Here is a 15,441-nt window from a genome sequence, read left to right as displayed (position 1 = left end):
CATCATCATCATCATGAAGAAAACCCAGCAGAGAAGAGGGGAAACACTGAAGGGTCTTCAGGGGAGATGAAGTTTGTTTTTGAAGTTTGAGAGACGAGGAAGTTGAAGAGTTAACTCGGGTTGCCTGGTCCATGCTTTTAGCTTTGGTTATTTGCGGTAATGTTGGCTTCTTAGAGTCTTTCTTTCATTTTCCTTCGCAAGACTCTTTAGAAGAGCCGTTGCGTTTACTTTAAATGCTTGCATTAAATCTTTTTAAAATAAGTCTTCGCATTTTGTTTCCTGTTGGAGGTGAATTGTATTAGGTGTGGCTATTTTTCCGGATTAATAAATTGACATTTTGTCAGTTGAATTGTAGGAGTTATAAGATTTGCCAGATTACGTTTAAAATTTTTGTTAAACTGAAGACTGCCTAAAGACATTATTCCTCCCTGCTTATCAGGATGTATTTGAATAGCAAAGGAATTCAGTAACCATCCTGATCCAGATTAAGAAATATATGTTTTGCAAGGTAAAGGAGTCGCGGAATGATTCCAGTCATGAAACAGTTCTCTTCAGGTCAAGAGAGGTCAGGTCAGCCGGTGAGTTATTGATCAGGGCTCTGTAACACCCAGAAGACGTCTTGGTGGCGGTCAACATTGGCTTCCTCTTCTTTAAGATTGTGGTCTTCATCTTGTTCCTCTTTAGATTAAGATGTCATCAGAGTCAACATCATTTGTTGTTTTTTTTATCATAGGTTTTATAGGCTGTTTTAGATTATACCATTTAGAGTTCGTTTTTAGATAGAATAAAGGTATTCGATAGATAAGTCTGAATAGTTTTTAGGAGATTTTTTTTCTCTGAAGACAAGATTTTTTGGAAATCACAGTGCAGTTTTAAGGAGAATTTGTTATAAAAAAGGTTGATGATTTATGTGCTTTATTAGGTAAAGTGGGATTTACAACTGCTCATACAAACAAATAGTTTTTCTATTTTAGGGAATATTTAGTGCGAACATGCATAAGTAGTTACTGGTGATGCACTTGTTTGGCGTTTTTCACAAAGTAGGAAACTGATACCCAATCCTTGCAGTCGGCTCTGTGCAAACTCATCTCACGCAAGGTTACGTAATGAAACATTGTGGCCACTTTCCTTTGATGTGACACTTATACAATTGGAATGTAAGATATCTTATGGTTTCTCTCTTTTGATGTTCGTTATAATGCACAAAAAATGTTTCCTTTGTCATATTAAGTAAATGGCACTTTCATCTACATCTATTGTCGTGATGCCGTGCGTGATGGGATTACAAGTGAGATGCTGTGGCACATCAGTGAAAATGTAATTAAGTAACCGACCATGATGTGCAAGGTATGTCTTGAAGAGGGAAAGGTTCCAAAGGAAAGAAGTAGAAGGGACTGTAAGAAGTAAGGGGTCGTAAACATTACCTAGCCTATCAGAGAAGGTATATGGCTGGAATAATACCGAGTAAGTAAGGTAGATGGCATGCGGATTAAGAGAGTCGTTACACTATGGGATTAGAAAAGGAATAGGGTACTTTGACCATGTGTGTATTTTGTAATTGTAAGAGTAAAAGGGAACGCGCTGTACGTAACATTGGCTTCATGGATCCAGAAAAAGCTTATTATTGGATGTTTGTTGAAATAGTTTTGCTGATGAAAGTGAATTGAAAGTGAATTGTGTGTTGTACTATATAGATGGGAGAGATGTTTGTGTCTCTATGGCTTTTTAATAGCTCGAGGATGGAGCAGTATTGAGACTTCAGAATAAGGACAGTACTTGCCGGGGGAGACGTGTGGGTTAAGAAATTGGGTTTTGAACTGTGTTTGTGGAATGGTCGATGTCCAAGATGAGTGTAATGACTGGGGTTAGTGAAGAGAAACTGCAGAAACCGATGAAAGAGTGAAAAATTTCAAAGTAAAGGAGCGAAAGTAATATTAAGAAGATCATTTGAAGCCTTGGAAAACTGGTTCCGTAATTGCCAATTATGAGCGATCACGGTTACCTTTCGCTCTTCAGAGAAAGCATGTGGGCGAATTGTTCTTCAGAGAGCATCTGCTGGATTGCAGTCTCTCCAGAATTTCATGTGTTGGAGGCATTACCTTACAGTATTAGCTCAGTCAGTCGGCAAGTAAGTGTTTTCGAGATGATTGAGCGAGATGTTGATTATTTTGAGTTGATGATATTTGTATTCCTGTTAGGGTTAACTATGTAACCCGAGATGCCAAACAGTTGTGAAAGGTCACTTTATCCTCTCCTGCACCGAAATTGTGTGCATATGACCAAGTGTTGTCTGATAATCACACAGGCCCTGTATTATGTGTTGCAACTAATGCCCAACTGCTAACATTTCCATTTTAATGCTTTGACCCTGCTGTACCATAAGGAAGACAAGTTTTAGATTGTCTTTTCTAAATGGTCACAGTTAGACATTTCATTTCATATGTTGATTGTAAGTGTAGCTGTACATCGGTATCTTTAATGCTGACTATGTCATTTAATTATAGACCAAGAATCCTCCCCGTGGGATAGCACCTAAGGGACAAATGATGCAAACATGTAACAGAAAGTGTGTAATATGATAACATTAGAATGATTAAACTAAAGTGTGAAGAGAAACATCGTAAAAATAGAATATATGACCATCTTAATGCTGACCTAATTATTTCATTTTTTATCCACTAAGAATCTTGCCTCCGGGTGTGCACCCCAGTGGCAGATGATACAGGTAGGTGATAGAATGTTCACTTTGTTAAAACTGTAGCAATTGAGCTCAAACATGAAAAGAAACACCTCTGATGTTGACGACACCATTTAGTCCGGCGAAGTAACATTTGTTCGGAGTGGATACTAATGACTAGTAGACGTTTCCTAATGCTTGGTTAAGTAAGCTGAAAACGTCTTGAAAGAAAGTTGTTGCTAGGAAAATACGAACGAAAGTGCTATTATTGACAAAATCAGTTGAAGAGTGTTTGGAAATACTTAAGGTAATTTTAATGAGTTAATTCCAGAAATGATGGTATATACGAAAATATTGGGAATTGGGAAATTAGTTTCTCTTAGGAAAATAACCCAAATAAATTGTATTTTTGTTAAAAAGAAAGGGAACGTTTGGAAATTGCGTCTATTGTGGTTATTCCAGTTGGAAATGAATGTTTTCGACCAAAAAATATCAACCTTCATTCACCCTTTGATTCTGTTTACCCGGAAGGATTTGCATCTTGGCTTTAGTTATGTGTAGGATTAGAAGTCTTTATTTTGTATTATGCAGGTGTCCTTTCTCTTCTCTAAATATAGCCTCATTAAGCCCGACGGACGACTACATAAAGTAGGCAATAGTAGTATTAGAGTGGCCGTGTCTTTTAGAAGGCTGTCTTTCTATTTACCCTATATTGTTCACAAAGATCTCGAAAATTTTCCTTAACTCCTCTCATGGAATGTCGTTGTAGTGACAGTCATCACTTCTCTTTTTGTTTCCTTTAACTCTTCCTTGAAAGATTCAACTGGTTCGACTGCCGTTACTCAGCCCTCCGTAAATCTGGTACTGTCCCTTTTTACTTAATCCCCAGATATTCGTAGCAGGATTCGACAGGTGTTCATGCCTTTCAAATCTACCAGGGTGTGATGGTTTGATGTCATCTCTCCTTGGGTTCTTAAAGTTTTTTTTATATTGAAGATTATGCCTCTGCTATATTTTATCACCTCGTTATGATAACCTGTATCCATCCTTGTCGTAAGGTTGAGCTCTCGTTCAGTCTGATGTCAAGAATAGTGACCGTAGGAATCTCTGTTATTTTTACTAAGTCGTAACTTTTCCTGTTTGGAGTATTTGTTATTTAGGCTTTCAGACCATCTCATGTCTGTTCATATACAGGTAATTCCGGCGTCTTTAATTATAATTATACTGCATACAACTTTCCTTTCAAACTCTCATTCAGTCTTCCACGATATTCTTTCGAGTTCATAGATGAGGCTTTGATTGGATGGGCTTCACAAAAGAGCGTGAGTCAGTGCTTTTAAGAAAGGCTTTGCGTCTGTATATAGATAGATAGATACTTGTATTGACCAAAGACCTTATCACAGTGATATTTACATTATCATTTGGCCCAACATACAAATTCACAACATATACAAGCAATTCTTAAGTAATACTAATACTAGTTGTAGAAATATTAAAGAAAACTATTTTAACAATACCACCCTTGAACAAAAATTTATATACGGCAGTACAGATCATGCTTTAATCAGTTCCACCCAACATAAGGCTGGCATGGCTACTCCTATCATATTTCTAAAGAAACCGAGCCACTCGCAATTATATGAACTTCAGTCTGAACCTGGTCATAGGAGCACAACCTGTCCTCCATTTTGCTATAAGATTTCCTTACAATGTCTGAGAGTTGGGAAATTTACCTTAGATCTGTCGTGTTTTGAATATTACAAGTAAAGAGTGATAACCTGCCTCGGCTTTAGTAAGCAGTTTTCTAAGCTCTTGAAGTGTCCTACACACTTATTTCAGCACCTTGCCAAAACCATCTGCCTTACGTTTATGGGATATTGTTCCCATAGGTTATTATTATTCATTAGAAAGTAACTGATTCTTCCAATTCCAGTGTAGGTGACTGCCCCAACTGTTCTCACCACCGTTCTGTAGCTTCAAGTTCTACCATCATAGATGTATTTGGAACGACTTGGCTTTAACTTTCTCAAACTTCTTGAATCTAATTCACTTCTGTCAGATCACCAGTATGGGTTCTGCTAGATAGGATCTACTGAGAATATTGTGGTGGTGAATCTCAGTTTAAACTTTCGCTGCCTCTGTTCGTCCAACGGTCCCGGCAGCTGCTCTCTTTAAGAAGGGAACTCCAGGATTGAGTCAGGCCCCTCTCCTTTGTGACGGTCTCGGCTTCCTTTATGTTTTAATCTTCCATCCAATTTCTTTCCTGGCTGAAGATTATTACTTTTATAATTATCACTTTTATCCTTCCCATTTGGACTGGATTAAATCCTTTAAATAGAGACTCTTCTTCTCCCCCCCCCCCAAGTTCTGTCCCGATCTTTTATTTTTTCTGCCAAAGGGTGTCGTTTTCTATTTAATTGTTGGAACTATTTTGACCACTATTCAGTAGAGAGAGAGAGAGAGAGAGAGAGAGAGAGAGAGAGAGAGAGAGAGAGAGAGTTAATCTCAGAAATCCTTGTAACACCCTTCAGTCAAATTCATCCCCATTTTTATCGTATTACGAACAGCAGTCCTTTAGTTGCTTGATTCATGTACTATTATTTCGTCCACTGCCAATAAGCGGAAGTCTTTCCGTGCCTTGGTTTCCTATTCCACTAAAATTTTGCAGTTCATTCGATGGATCTCTTCCTCCCTTTTCGCACTTCAAGCATGGGCCCATTATTTCGTGTATGCTTTGAGTCTTTTAATTACTGTTTTGTGCTCCCCTCGAAACTGCTGGAGAACGTAGCCTTGCCTCCTGCAGAGGCATGTGGTATAATCCGGGATTTATATTCCGTTATTCAGTAGGGAATCATATAATCATTTGGGTGTAGAATAAAGGAAGGAACAGAGAGAGAGAGAGAGAGAGAGAGAGAGAGAGAGAGAGAGAGAGAGAGAGAGAGAGAGAGAGAGAGAGAGAGAGGAGGGGGCTCAGGTGTTCTGTTAAAAAAGTGGAAATCGAGCGGTCATCCTTATCCTTATCACTTCTTCACGTTTATTCCAAAAATATCAGGATTCGTTCCATCTTATAATATGTTCCATCTTGTTATAAGTTTAATTTTGAAGGCAAGTGAAATTTTCTCTGAACTCGAGTCCATTAGCCTAATTACATGTATTTTTTAAAATTCATGTTAATGTTTTCTTTGCATGCCGTAGGGACTCTTGTATTAAAGAAATTATAGTTAATTCTATAGAATGTGTACGAAAGTTAGTCGTTCAGAGTGAGATTTAGCTCCCTCTCTTTATCATCCATGTTGTTTGCTTAATTCTTCTTCTTTATCGTGGATTCTTTCGCCTGAAAATGAAATGAGAACCCCTTCAAAAGAGCAGCATATGCCGTGCAGTCTATAGCTCTTGAATATAGGACTTGGCCCACTGCCAGTATTACTACTAACCGCAGCACTGACATGGCTCTGTAAAATCCGTGTGAGATTTTTAAGTCTCACAATGGCAGTTTTCTTTAACAAGGAATTAAGATTACCCGTAGTGGAGAACAGTGTCATTGTTTTAGAATTTTATTAACTGGAATCCTCGTTTTGCTTCGGGTGACAGAGTTTTATGTAGGGTTAACTGTAGAATGTTAAAATTTGAGAATAATTTTCGTCTCTACGATTGTTAAAAAAATTCTCTCGGAATGCTGCACGAGTTTCATGATGGTGTAACACTTGTTTCTTGCTCACCAGACCTTTTGCTGTAAAGCTTTTTTCTTTTATGTTTTGATGAAGGAATTTGTAATGGCTGATTGATTCTCTTCATATTTTCTCCCTAGAGCTATTGTGTTGTTTTGTTCCTAGCCAGCCATATGTACCACTATATTTCACCTTTAGTTTATGTAACGAGATAACTTAGCTTTTTTAACTATTTTACGTTAATATTCATATTTCCGATTAACGGTGACACCACTAAAGTTTTTTCTTTTCACTTGTTCGTTATGTCGTTTTTGCAATTCAGATTTGCTCATTTTCTGTCGCACGGGGAAACAAACATGATATTTTGATGTATGTACAGTCCAAATCATTCATATTTTATGCTTTAAACCATTAGGTTACAACTGAGCACTTGTCGCAGTTAAATAAGTATATTTTTTTATTTTTCTCAGCGTATTAGATCTTATATAAAACATTGAGTCAGTATAGTTTTTTGTGTATTTCGCTCAAATATTTGCTGTGGAAATTTATATGGTGTGATATTCGTCTTCAAATATTAGTGGATTGATCATATTTCAGCATTTATTCCCTGTTTTGCAAAGTTGACATTTTTGCATTGCTCAGTCAGTTTCCTGTTGTCTCACGGAAGGAAACCAAATTAAACAGAATACATTACAGGTGTTGTGGAAAATGTACCGCGAATACAGAAATAAATATTGATGTTGGCATCATTCGAATTCTCTCCCAAAGGAATTCCCTGTAGGGGGTTAGTGCCGTCAGTGCACCTCTCGGGGTGCATTGTAGGTATTACTTAAGGGTCTTTACAGCGTCTCTTCGGCCCATAGCTGCAACCGCTTCAGTTTCTTTTACTGTACCTCCGTTCATATTCTTTCTTCCATTTGACTTTCCACCCTCTTCTAACAATTGTTTCGTAGTGCAACTGCGAGGTTTTCCTCCTGTTACACCTTTAAAACCTCATTAACTCTCAATGACGTTATAGGTCTCAATGCTTGGCCTTTAGCCTAAATTTTTATATTCCATTCCATCCCTTAGGAATTTCAAGCGTACTCTACCCCATTAGACTTCACGAAAATCTGTGAAGAATCTTGGAAGGGTGAGTTGGTGAGAGGGGTCATCCAGACGGCTGACTCTTCCATTCACAGTCCCTGGCTCTTCGCCACATGGACGGGTAAATGGCTTTGGCTCGAGTTGAAACAGATCTTGACAAGAGGTCTGAACTACTGTTACAGAATAGACTCAAAGATTGACGCCACGACAGGGTTGAAGCGAGTCCAAGGTTGAAGTAAGATTCATTTAGTGATGAGATTAGAGATGTATTGATAATTCATTACAAGGCGAGCATTCAGAAGGGGAGCGATGCAGGTACCTTGTGACAATGTACTGCTTATGATTGCTATCATGATCTGATGTTACAAGTAACTAAGTAATTGATGTCTAATTTTTCAGGGTCTAGGACTCATAATCCAAATTTATCGTGGGCAGTATTCCAGGTTTTTATTTCAGTCATTACCCAGAGTCGTTGTTTGTACTTTCTTCCTTTTAGTCTTATCATATATATCGGTATCTTAGATTGGAAAGTCTTTCAAGAGTCAGTTAACGTGAGGTTTAGCGTTTTGTTAAAAAGTGCCTTGCACATTCGTAGAAAGGCCTTCGATATTGAGGCTTTATCGTAACACCCGTCAGGCCAGTTCATCCCCCATATTACGGTACTCTGTGGCGGTTGTAATCGTGCTGGGATTATACGATTCTGTGACAACTGCTTTCCTTCTACAACCAAACTTAGTCCGTTTTCTTCACATATCTCGGGTTTCCCTACATTTAAAACATGTCATCTTTTTAGCGGCAGGTCTTTCGGTTCCTTTGTGACTGAATCCCTTCATTTCTGTTTAGCCTTGCCTTTGCTCATGAAATAATGGTAAAAAATCGGGTAGACACCCATTAATGTTGCTTCTGTAAACAATCTCTCAAGTTGACTTTCGCTATGAACTGAAATTTCATATCCCTGAACGTATGGATATATAATATATATATATATATATATATATATATATATATATATATATATATATATATATATAGAGAGAGAGAGAGAGAGAGAGAGAGAGAGAGAGAGAGAGAGAGAGAGAGAGAGAGAGGTGTTTTTCAAAGAGTTATTGAGCCGCACGACGTTTTGTGTGTGCCGCAGTCCGAAATACAGTCAAGAACTGCAGTAATTCCTCCCGACAAGATTAATCGAGGCCGAGAACGACCTAAAAAAAAAAAAAAAAAAAAAAATTTGGTAAGGAAGGAAGCGTCTTTGCAGAGTAGAATCATCTTCATGTGAATGGATTGTGAATACTTTTTTTTTTTTTTACTCCCTGTGGAGTAGCCACCATTACTTTCCAAGGTTTTTTTGTATCGATATTCATAAAAATGTCATTAGAGCATGAGTCACAAAATGGCGAAGAAATCCACAATGGTGTAGTTGTAAGTATATATTAAATAAATATATATTAAATACACATAAATATCATTTTGTATATACATTTTTAATATAATTTACACCTACACCATTGTGGATTTCTTCATCACTGTCGATATTGTTGTCGTTGTATTCTGTTTGATTTATTGTGCAATATTGTTGTTTATAGATCTAACTCATTTTCTGTGTAATGCTTGGAGGGTAATTTAATTTTTCTTGCGCATACTCGGAGGACTCCCACGTGATGCTTTAAAGTCATCCTTCTGCTCCTTTCTCAGAGTGCGCCTCTCACCTCCATAATATTGAACGTACTGTCGCGCCCTATGTATATTATGGCTATTCCTTTCCAATTCGTCTGCCACTTATTTAACTAGCCCTTTTCGTTCTCATCTTCCCAAAACTAACGAATTACACAGTGTTCTCATCAACCTATTATTCTCTGCTCTCGAAACCAGATCAAATAAGTCCAAACACCGATCGAGGTTTTATATATACAGGCCTTTTGGAATGAGTATATATATATATATATACACACACACACACACACACACACACACACACACACACACACACACATATATATATATATATATATATATATATATATATATATATATATGTATGTATATATGAGAAGCTTTTCTTGGTTTTCATGAAGTTGATTTGACTATCCTGGCAAAGAAGGGCAAAAATTTCTTAAGTTAGTCCTAGAGTTCATATCGAAAGTTTTTATGAAATATAAGTAATCATATATTTTGCTTGCACGTTCTCGTTAGAACTGGTTAATAACGAAATTTCCTGCTTTCATAGGAAGCCTTCATAGTATTTAAACTTGGCTAAAATTCTGAAGGTATAGAATATATAAGAAGCCAGGTAGAGACAGCTTGAAGTGATAGATATTTAATGTCCACATTTCAAAAATTGAAACGAAACTCTTTGAGGTCTTGAGCATGACAGTGGAAATCAGTATAAAACTGGAAAGAAAGAGGTAAAGATAAATTATTCATTTGGTTGTCAATATTTCAGCAAAAGAAACCTTTTCACGTGGAACAAACACACTGAAGGGGTCATTGACATGAAATTCAGGCTTCCAAAGAGTGTTGGTTTCAACCTCCCAGCGCAGACTCCACACCGCAGCAGTAACTGATCATGATACAGAGCTAGTGATTTTTCATCGCCCTGTGGGATACGCGAAACCCTCTATATCTGATTGGCATGCCACGACACTAACCACTATACCAGCGGACCTCTTAGTTAAGGGATTTGAACGAAATGTCTCAGCCATTTTTGTGGATATTCGCAATTTGGTCGGGAAGAACATTTTCTGGTCATGATGTTACCTATTTCAAGCATGTACATGAAAAGAAATTAGAGGGCAAAATCTTTGCAGTATTTCATGTTGTGTATTTTGGAGTAAAGAGTTAAGAAGGCCAAAACGTAAATTAAAACACACAGCTCTACAAAGATATTGATTCTTTTTTGTAATAAGAAAGTTTGCCAAGATGCAAAGTCAAAGTTTCGAAGTTCAGCCAAAATGATAAAACTTTAAGCATGCTTGGGAAGGTAGAAGTTTCTTTATAGTAGCGTTTGTCATTCATTTTGTCCTGAAGTCAAAATTCTTTAGGTTGAAGTATTAAGATTTTATTGTTGCTGATGGATAGCTTTTTATTTTTATTGAAAAGTCTTTTTCAATAAATGAATGCAAAAAAAAGATCACCCAATTGCAGGCGAGTTAATAAGGTAAGTAAAATAGATTTTTTAATTTTTCTGAAGATACGTAGCCAGTCACTGTGACCTGTGTGTATAGTTTCCTGGAGATTCAACATGACTGTTTTGTTTATGTGGAGTACTTGTGAATTATACAAATGAATCATTAGCTTGATAAAGTTTTTTGTAATTTTTTTGGTCACCATCGTTGTCAAAATTCGTAACCATGGTTATTTGCATCGTATTAACCACCGTGAGGTTACATTTAACCGTGAGCGTCGGAAAACGTTTGATCTCGATATAATTGAATTGGTTGTCGTTCAGGTTCTTAAAAGGTCTCGATTATCAAAACGAGAAATTTCTCTAGAAAAAAAAAAAAAAAAAGAAGTGGCCCATGAGCCCTAAGAAATATATCCAACTGCTGGAGAGGCGTTTTCTGTAATGGCATGGAAAATTAATTAGTTGCTCGAGCGAACAGTTCACTGGATAGCCTCAGGTCCATCATTCTTCCGTGGGAGCGAGTGCGTTATTCGGCAGGTTTCTGAAAAAAAAAAAAAAAAATTCCAGGGGAAAATGTTTGCAGTGTGCTTTTGTAAAGTAGTATTTCTCGGAAATAGCATTTTGCTCCGAGTGCTTGCGAGAAGAATTTGAACGAAAGAATTCCTGAATTAATTAATTTCTTGGGATGGCTACTTACTTTATAATGAATAGAGTTTATATTGGGTTTCCGCACGGGGAAAGACATTGCTTAAGTGAGCTCCGGAAACTGAGATTATTTTTCTCCAGGGGTGTTTTTTTTTAATTAAAGACCGGAATGATTAAGAACTCCTTTCCCCCGTTGAGGGGTGATGCTGTCAGTGCACCTCACACGGTGCACCGTAGGCATTACTTGAGGTTCTTTGCAGCGTCCCTTCGGCCCCTAGCTACAACCCCTTTCATTTCTTTTATTGTACCTCTATTTATATTCCCTCTTCCATCTTGCTATCCACCCTCTCCTAACACGTGTTGTATAGTGCAACTGCTAGGCTTTCCTCCTGTTACACCTTTCAAGCCCTTCTGCTCTCAATTTCCCTTTCAGCGCTGAATGACCTCATAGGTCCCAGTGCTTGGCCTTTGGCCTTAATTCTATATTCCATACCGAGAACTCCTTTCAAGCGAATCAAATGGTTTTGTATACATAGTAATTAGTTTTGGTAAACGTTCGGTGAAAAGGTATTATAATTAAGCGAATAGTCTCTTAAGAATTAATTTGATGTTCATTAGGAATCAAATGCTTCTTGAATTACAAGACGTTCTTGAGAATGAAAGGAATTTTAATGAGTTTGTGATAAACACCTTAATATTGAAAGGGAAGACTCCTTCAATTTCTCGTAGTTATTATTTAACTTCCCATCAAAGAAATGGTTATACTGTAATGATGTTGAAATTAAACTTGAAGAACGACCTTAGGTTTGAAGGATTCATCCTTTTTTTTCCGAGTAACAAGTTTTGTTTATACCATAGCATTATTCAACGTTTTCTGAAATGTTTTGTGCCCGATTTGGGTTTATGATAACCTACCATATTCTGAAGTTTGCTTTTTCCATACGTGATTGCTTTCCTTTTTAGTAGTCTGAAAAGAAAACTGTTGTGCCGGCTTTGTCTGTCCGTCCGCACTTTTTTCTGTCCGCCCTCAATCTTAAAAACTACTGAGGCTACAGAGCTGCAAATTGGTATGTTGATCATCCACCCTCTAGTCATCAAACATACCAAATTGCAGCCCTCTAGCCTCAGTAGTTTTTATTTTATTTAAGGTTAAAGTTAGTCATAGTCGTGCCTCTGGCAACGATATAAGGCAGGCCACCACGGCCGGCTGAGAGTTTCATGGGCCTCGGCTTATACGGCATTATACCGAGACCACCGAAAGATAGATCTGTTTTCGGTGGCCTTGATTATACGCTGTACAGAAAACGCGATTGCGCCGAAGAAACTTCGGCGCATTTTTACTTGTTATATATTGTGGCAAATGAGCTTTGATCCATTACTCCTAAAAGAAAAATTTTATTTATTTTTTGGTATGTGGTCTTTTGGATTAGTTTGCCCATTTGCGTAACACGTTAGATGGTTTTGGCAAACTTAACTCAGTTTTAATTAAGACAAATTACTTCCATTAATATTTTGTTAGTCTGCTGATTTATGTGTGATATTTGATTACAAGTATCGTACTAGTTTGTTGAGAGAGAGAGAGAGAGAGAGAGAGAGAGAGAGAGAGAGAGAGAGAGAGAGAGAGAGAGCCTACCTTGAAACAGTATCATTTTCATTACTAATCATGATTATTAAATGGCGATTACGTGTGTGTGTGTTGAGAGAGAGAGAGAGAGAGAGAGAGAGAGAGAGAGAGAGAGAGAGAGAGAGAGAGAGAGAGAGAGAAACCAAGCGATCGAGATACATCAGTATTTGATGAACACTACTTATGTTCATGGTAGGATTAAAACATTTTCATTTCCTCATCCGATATATCTTTTAGTTTTCCCTGGAATTATCAAGTCTTTCCACTCTGTCTGTTCGACAAAACCCTTAGGGGTTTTGTCGAATTGAATTTTAAACTTTTCCGGGTGAATTTATTGTAAGGTAGGTTAGATAAGGAATACCTTTCCATGTGGAACGAAGACTCCCAGGGGGGCTGGGATTTCATTTATATTCGATGTGTGAAATGTCTTAAAAGTAAGTTTTGCCTGCAGTTACCCAGATGAAAAAAGTCCCAGGGAGGGATGTTCCAGAATTTCAGTTCAGCGACGGAATTCTAAAGGGGAAATTAGATGTAGGAAAAGTGTCAGGAGGGAGACGTTTGGATTTGTGGAAAGTTAAGAAAAAAGAATAAAGAAAAGGGAAGGCTGTATTCTCGAAACTGGGAAAAGACGCAGATTTTCTGAATTGGTAGAAATAAGATTAAGTCGATAATTAGCGAATTCAAGAGGAGTGTTAAAAACCGGTAGGGGAAGATCGGAATTAGACAAAAATGGGAAGAAAAAAAAGGCAACAGATTAAGTAGAGTGAAATTAAAAGGAAGAATTATATGGAGAAAATGAGTTGGGCAATTAAGGGTTCAAATTGGCACGGATAAGAAGAAAAAAGATCTCCGTTCGAGTATGGAAGATAAGCTTATTGGATGGAACGCCTTAGGCCTAATTATGATCTTTTAAGATTCTGAGTAGGAGATATTTAACGCCTTACTCCCCCCCCCCTCGCCTTTTCCCTAACTCACCCCGTGGTTTAAAAGGTTGGGAGGTTTGTGAAGAGTTTCTCATATTCCTGTGGGAGCTTAACACTAGTTTATTGGATACAGGATTTGGAAGATAGTGAGGTTTTTATTACCTCATCTATTATCGTTAATGTTTTTATTATTACTCCTGTTTTAGTTGTCTTTTGTTGTTGCTGTTGGTGTCTCATTGAAGAGGTGCGTCAGTAATGTAATGTGTGATTCTCTCTCTCTCTCTCTCTCTCTCTCTCTCTCTCTCTCTCTCTCTCTCTCTCTCTCTCAGCCTTTAATTCGAATATAAAGGGTGCCCTTTTGTCACACATTTATACGTGGTAAAAGACATTGAAATGAGTATTCGTTAGTCATTTGTTTTTTATGGGATTTATGTCGTAGCAAAAGTAGGAGGACATGATTAGAAACCCTTTTATTATATCAAGTATTGTGTTTTTCTAACTGAAATATTTGCCCTTCATGGCATATTAAGATTTTTTTAAATCTTTATATTGAAAAGATCAAACTTAAACTATTTACAATTACATTATTTTTAATATGGTGACAGTATACACCAACACAGTATACATAGCCATTTCGTTACATAATCATAATCCCTCTAAATTGACAATTTACACATCTTGCTTTAGTTACTGGCTACTCAAACACAGTAATTAATATACTCTTTTGTGAAAATTTTATTTATTCTTTGTAATAATATTTCTTTGTAATAATATTTAATAGTCACCTATCATAACAAAATTTGCTCTTAACAAAGGCATCTGTTTCCTCTTTCGTATAACGTTTTTTTTTACTGATCCAAACAGCATTTAAATACCCTACAATTATTATAAAATCCACGTCAGAAGGTGAGTGAAAACCGGGACTTTGAACAAGTACTTTCGTAGTTTATTCTACATTTTCAAGTTCACACTGAATACAGAAGAAGTTGACAGAGCCTTATATACTGTATAAAAACAGAAGGGGGACGAGATTACAGTTTGTTAATCTGGACAGCTTGTTCTTTAAATAAAAAAGACAGGGACAAAGGATCAAGGGATAATCCAGGATGGAGATTAACATTCCTGGTGGACGCAGCTTCAATAAACACAGTTTCTAGCAGATACCTTTTCCGTTGTTCGTTGACCTTGTAGATTATCGTTGACTTATCCCAGTTCATCGCATGGCCTGCCGTAAGCCAATGATCCCCAATGCCGTACAATTAATACAGTATTTTGGGGGTACTTAGGTTGGAAAGTTTAACCAGAAATATCACATTTTCGTATTAGTACTCTGGGAATTTTACTCCTCTTGAAACTGAATCGTTTCGTTTCTTGATTTAGAAGCGGATTCTCAATTTACCTCATTTGGCTTAGTTCTAACTATCACTTTAATGTGAAGATACTTTGATGTCACGGTCTTCAAACAGTCCTCTGAATAGCGGACTATGCCATTGTTAGTTTCTTTGAAGTCATTTCATTATTCTTCCACTGATGAAAAATAACTTGGAACTGTCATTCTTCCATTTCGTTAAGAAATGGATGTGCAGCACTTCACAGGACTTCAGTTTTTGACTAAAACCTTACTGGAATAATGTGATGGACAAATTTGTTTTTGGTTTTGTTTTTTATGGGAAGAAGGGTATCGTAAATAATAGGGC

At 37.2% G+C, this 15,441-nt stretch overlaps 1 protein-coding gene across 23 annotated transcripts in view; it reads left to right on the top strand.

The window, feature by feature from the left end:
• The window catches only part of EndoA (endophilin-A), a 534,923-nt gene that overhangs the window by 116,056 nt on the left and 403,426 nt on the right, over positions 1-15,441 (top strand). The window contains exon 2 of one of the 23 annotated variants that reach the window (XM_067111529.1): positions 2,684-2,725. The exons of the other annotated variants lie outside the window; for them this stretch is intronic. The gene's annotated coding sequence lies outside the window, so the exon portion shown is untranslated. The remainder of the gene's footprint in view (positions 1-2,683; positions 2,726-15,441) is intronic. 23 annotated transcript variants of the gene reach the window in all.

The sequence above is a fragment of the Macrobrachium rosenbergii genome, chromosome 11 (assembly GCF_040412425.1).
Source record: "Macrobrachium rosenbergii isolate ZJJX-2024 chromosome 11, ASM4041242v1, whole genome shotgun sequence".
NCBI lineage: Eukaryota > Metazoa > Arthropoda > Malacostraca > Decapoda > Palaemonidae > Macrobrachium > Macrobrachium rosenbergii.
The sequence above is the reverse complement of the archived record's forward strand: the minus strand, read 5'-3'. Positions and strand labels throughout refer to the sequence as shown.